Source organism: Meles meles, chromosome 6, assembly GCF_922984935.1.
Source record: "Meles meles chromosome 6, mMelMel3.1 paternal haplotype, whole genome shotgun sequence".
NCBI classification, from domain to species: domain Eukaryota; kingdom Metazoa; phylum Chordata; class Mammalia; order Carnivora; family Mustelidae; genus Meles; species Meles meles.
The window spans coordinates 23,989,569-23,995,568 of NC_060071.1; the positions used below are offsets into that span (position 1 = coordinate 23,989,569).

The 6,000-nt window shown below is 35.6% G+C and overlaps 1 long non-coding RNA gene across 2 annotated transcripts in view; it reads left to right on the plus strand.

Annotated features, from left to right (window-relative positions):
* The window catches only part of LOC123943781, a 57,271-nt gene extending 52,549 nt beyond the window's left edge, over positions 1 to 4,722 (plus strand). The window contains exons 8-9 of one of the 2 annotated variants that reach the window (XR_006818670.1): positions 1,256 to 1,293; positions 2,022 to 4,722. This is a non-coding gene — a long non-coding RNA (uncharacterized LOC123943781). The remainder of the gene's footprint in view (positions 1 to 1,255; positions 1,294 to 2,021) is intronic. The other variant, XR_006818671.1, reaches the window with a different exon arrangement.
* The last annotated feature ends 1,278 nt before the right edge of the window (positions 4,723 to 6,000 follow it).

Sequence of the window (6,000 nt, forward strand, 5' to 3'; positions counted from 1 at the left end):
TGTGTAGATTTTGATTCACTACTTTTAATATACTCTTATCATAAAATGTGGTGTGCAGAGACTAATCTCTGTTGGTACACTCAGTAAATGTTAAATTCATTTAGATATTAAATATTTTGAACATGCATTAGTGTTGGATGGATAAAAGGAGACAAGTCAGGCAGGTGGGGAATAAAGTGAAAGGAGGATAAAAAGGCACTAGAAAGAAAATACAATAGCCAGACTATGGAAAGAACCTAGATGTCCATCAACAGATGAATGGATCAAGAAGATGTGGTATATATACACAATGGAATACTATGCAGCCATCAAAAGAAATGAAATCTTGCCATTTGCGACGACGTGGATGGAACTAGAGCGTATCATGCTTAGTGAAATAAGTCAATCGGAGAAAGACAACTATCATATGATCTCCCTGATATGAGGACATGGAGAAGCAACATGGGGGGGGAGGGGGATAGGAGAAGAATAAATGAAACAAGATGGGATTGGGAGGGAGACAAACCATAAATGACTCTTAATCTCACAAAACAAACTGGGGGTTGCTGGGGGGAGGTGGGATTGGGAGAGGGGGAGCGGGCTATGGACATTGGGGAGGGGAGGCGAACCATAAGAGACTATGGACTCTGAAAAACAACCTGAGGGTTTTGAAGGGTCAGGGGTGGGAGGTTGGGGGAACAGGTGGTGGGTGATGGGGAGGGCACGTTTTGCATGGAGCACTGGGTGTTGTGCAAAAAGAATGAATACTGTTACGCTGAAAAAATTAATAAAAGGGGGGAAAAAAAAAAAAAAAAAAAAAAAGAAAAGCTCTTAGGAAGTACAATTTGCTGCAAATAATGTGGGCCTTAATGATAGCAGGAAGCTAAATATTTTTCAAGATGAATAATTTAGGGTATTGGTAATATTATCAGTGGGTAGGTAAGGTAGATAGTCAGGAGTTGAGGAATATTCTATTATTAATGTAAAGAAGTTAGATCCTTAACACCCTTTCACTTGATTAATGAACAAAGATATTTTTCAGATATTTTCAAACTTCTCTCTCCCTTCCCCTCTCCTTCCTCCCTTTCTCTGTTTTTTCTTCCTTACTTGCCTGCCCGCATTCCTTCCTTCCTTCCTCCTTTCCTTTCCTTTCGTTTCCTTTTCTTCCCTTCCCTTTCCCTTCCTTCCTTTCCATTCCTTTCCTTTGATTTCCTCTTTCCCCTTTCCCTTCCCCTTCCCTTTTTCCTTTTTCCTTTCTGTTTCTTTCCTTTTCTAGCATGTTTCATAAGCAAGGATCAAAGAAACTGTCTACAGGTAAGGACACTGAGGCGTATATTCTGATTTTTAAGAGATCTTTTTGGCTATATTGATACTTAGGCTTTTGAGTTATTTGACAGTAAATTTCTTTTTCATCAAACCTCTTATAGGACCTACATGATTATTTTGAGGTTACAGTTTAACTTAAAGTTTTAGGGTTCTCACTTGTGTTTAAGCAACATTTAATGATGTAGAAGTTTTCTTCTAGTTAGAGCTATCAAAAACAGCACAATAAACTGGGAAAGCAGGAAGAATAGATAATGTGGGTACTGTGATAATGGGGTTTGGTTTTTGCAAAGATTCCTATGAAATACTATGAAATTTACAGAGCAGATTATTAGTATTTTCTTGTACCATTGTCTTTTATTTTTTAACCCTTGACTGGTATATGAATTAACACTGAGAAGTTAACACTAGAAATGGCTGTTCAAAGAATGGATGTATGGGTGTGTAAATGACATGAAAATAATTTGGAATATAGTATTGGTACTTAAATCACAGTAAATGGACTGAGGAAGTAAAATTATGGTTTTGTCTTTTTCCTACTGTAAATATATCTGGTTTTTGTAGTTTGAAGATACTTAGTATCTGGCTCATGGGAATTGTGTTTCATGGATACAATAGAATACTTGACTGGAAGGGTGATATCCATCTGTCCTGATGCATGGCTTTGTGATAACTTGTTGTTTATTTCCATTTGCAATCTACCCTCTGCACTATCCCAGGTGGTGAACATGTGTACAAGAGGACCATCAATACCTTCTGCAGTGGTACCATGCACAGCATCACCTATTTCCTGTCATTATTTCCCCTTTTGGAAGCTCATTGCATCTTTATATCTCAAAATGCACAAGTTTTTATATATGTACCACCAGAAATACAAGTGATCTGCTTTTTGGCAAGTAATTGCCCAGAATGTTAAGTACTTTTTTGTTCTCTGAATATATCTTACACTTTCCTCTGTTGTTATTTACCTCATTGAAGTTTTTTCCCTCTATGTTTTACATTAGAAGTGGAAATAAGATTTGTGTGTGGTAAATATAATTAATGCAATACCATGGACACCTTGGTCACACTAAAGAATTCTAACCAGGCTTTTTCACAAGCTGAGTACCTCCCATATGTCATTTTGGATACCATTTGTAAAATACTTTATTCCTCATTTGAATCATGAGCCCACAGTTTTTAAAGAGGTCCCCCAAATAGATCCTTTTAAAACATTGGTGTTACATGCAAATAGACCATTTATAGTTTTACTTTTTATGGCACCTGCTAGGTCTCCCTCTAGAACAGGATCTGAGCCTGACCATAGTTGATGTTTACCTTAGTGCCCAAATTTAAGACTCAGATGCTATCACAATTCCAGTTTTGTAAGGAAGATCCAGACTGTAGAACACACATTTCTATCATTTTATTACCATCACTGGGATTGGACCAAAAAACCCAAGCCACGAAGATATTTTACTTTTATTCACATTATCCTGATTTTCATTTGTTTCTGTTTAACCTAAATGGGCTTAGTATAGATGGCTGTGTTTTTTGGAAGTTTTAACTGAGTATTCTGGAGAATAACCTGTCTATTGCCCAACCTGTCTCAATAGACAAGTTTGACCCCTAGTACATTTAATCAGGGCCATAAGGGATGAATTTGTTATTAAACAATTTAGAAAAAAATGTGGTCATTCATCCTTTTTCATCCTTACTTCTTAAGTGTGTCAAGAGTTACTCAGTTGTGCTAGTGGTGTATAACATATCTATGCTTATATATAAGTTTATCTGGAATGTACTTTATAAATATGACATCATTATGGTTTTGCAGTTACATTTTTTCTTTAATATATTGTGGACATATTTCTAAACCAATAAATGTAGCTTACCTACAAACTTCTCATTGGTTATAAAGTAGACATCATAATGGGTTTATCCATTTCTCTATCTTGGGAAATGCAGATTAAGCCTTTAATTTTGCTGCTGCATAAAATGTTTTAATGTATATAATTATATATATATATGTGTATATATATGTATATGTGTATATATACATATATATATATATAATATTAAAACGCTTGGGCTTCTATTTCTGTAAGATAGATTTCTAGTTGTGGCATTGTTGGATCATCAGTTCTGCATACTTTTAATTTCAGTAGATACTGTGAAATTGCCAGCATATAGCTATGGTGTAATGGCTGTGCTAATTCTCATAGAAACTTATATAGGATATATATTATCAATCCATTAAGTTTTTAACCAATCTAATAGGTGAAAACCATATTTTTAACTTAAGTCTTAAACAGTAACTGGCCATGGATAAGAAAAAAGACCAAAAATGTTATGTTTTTTATTTAAGAAAGAAATAAAAATAGTACACATTTCCTCCAATCACAAGAGATCCTGTTTGTTGAGAGGTAGAAACTATTGACCTTTTCTCGGTGGAGGGGTTCTTGGAGGTATATTAAGATTCTTTTTTTTAAAGGTTTAATTTATTTGTCTGAGAGAGAGTGCACAAGCAGGGGGAGTGACAGGCCAAGGGAAAAGTATGCGCCCCACTGGACAGGAAGCTTGACACAGGGTTAGATCCTAGGATGCTGGGATCATGACCTGAGCTGAAGGCAGACGTTTAAACGACTGGCCACCCAGGATCCCCAGTACATAAGCATAATGTCTTAAGCATACCTTATACCAGTAGTATTTTTTTTACTTTTTATGTTTGAAATAATTTTAGATTTAGAGTTGCAAGAATCATATGGAGATCCCCTTCAGATGCTCTTACCCAGACTTTTTTTCTACATTGTTTTGTTCTTTTTTTTTCTTGATTTCCTGATCTTCCTCATTCCCTCTTTTTTTCTGTCTCTTCTCTCTCTCCCCCACCTTATGTTATTCTTACTTTATTAAGTATTTGTAAATAAGATAGAGATTTTATGTCATTGTATCCCCAAATGTCTCAGCATTGACTTTCTGAGAGCCTGCAAATCCTCTTAACTCTGGTACAGTTTTTTAAATCAGGAAATTTATTAATAGTACCAACACATTACATTCATATATAGTCTATTATTAGATTTCACCAGTTCTAATACTGTTCTTTATGGTAATTTCTTTCATCCTTCAGGACCTGGAAAAAAGATTCTGTATTGTGTTTAATCAAGTGTCATGTTTCTCTAGTCTCACATAATCTGGAGCAGTTTCTCATTCATTTTTGTGTTTTGATGACATCAGTATTCTTGAAAAAGTATTGGCTAATAGTTTTTTAAAAGATCCTCAAATTTGAATTTGTTTCCTCCTGAATAGGTTTAGGTTCTGCAATTTTGTCAAGAATATTTCATAATTTACGTCTGTCCACCTCAGTGATTCACAACAGGTGGAAAATTATACCTCTTTTCCTGTTACTAATGACATTAATTTTGATCTCTTGGTTCAGTTGATGTCCACTAGATTTATCCACTTTAAAGTTAACATTCCTTTGTAATTAGTAAATATTCTGTAGGCAAACTATGTAAATTTCCTGTTTATCATCAAACTTTTATGTTAGTAGTTTTAACAGTTACAGGTGATTCTTAGATGGAATCATTGGTGATTTTTCAAAATCTTTTATTGGTTATGCATCTTATTCTCACAGGAGGAATTTGTGTGTAATGGCTTATAGGAAATTTTCAACAAAATGTTTACTGAAAATACTGAGTGAAAAAATGAGGTGGTGATCCACAGGACAAAGCAGGAAACGAGTTAATTAAAGGATTTGATGAAGCTCATCTCTAAACTATGGTCTGAAATGCAGGTGGCAGGTGGAATGTTTTTAGAGGTGGTTGATGAAATGCATTCACATCATAGAGAAGAGCATGTTGTTGTTTTGTTGTTGAAAGTTTTTATTTATTTGACAGAGAGATAGGGTGAGAGAGAGAATGAGCAGGGGGAGTGGCAGGCAGAGGGAGAAGGGATAAGCAGGCTCCTGCAGAGTAGGGGGAGCCTGATGCAGGCTAGATCCCTGAACCTGGGGATCATGACCTGAGCTGAAGGCAGACACTTCACCAACTGCACCACCCAGGTGCCTGAGAAGAGCATGGTTTTTAGCAATAAGTTCCAGCAAGGGAATGTGATGGTGCTATCATTATTGGCAGGGTGTTCAACAGAGGTTTTTTTTTTTTCTTTTTTCTTTTTTTCTTTGAACTGACTGTGAGGCAGGGCAGTGGAGTTGGTTCAGACACATCTGATATTCTGTGTAGATGTAAATCAATAGTTTTTTTCCTTTGTTGTCATTTGTTTTAAGTTGCCATAACCCTTTACAGAGTCTGAGATTGATGGTGAATGAACTTTATTTGAGGTGCTATTTAAAGATGTACCCTCAGCTTTCTGAGCTTTTATTCATATTATAACTCATTGTTTCTCCATCCCTCTGTAGTTCTGTCTGTGCAGATGGTACAGACTATGCAGTGGATATGTTGGCTAAAACCTGTATATCCCTAAATTCTGTTCTGTGTTGTCTGTGACGGGGGAATTTTAAGAAGTCTATTCACAATCATAAATTTCATGCTATTTAAAGGAAGGTTTCCAGAATAAAGATGTTTTAAGTTTCCAAAAATGACTTGGTTGAATTAATGAAATGTTTTTAGTCATCTGAATATGATTTTCAAAGGCAGGCTTGGTGTTGCTGAAGTGCAGATCCCCTGATATGAGTAGAAAGATCATGCCAATTTATAAATTGTAAAC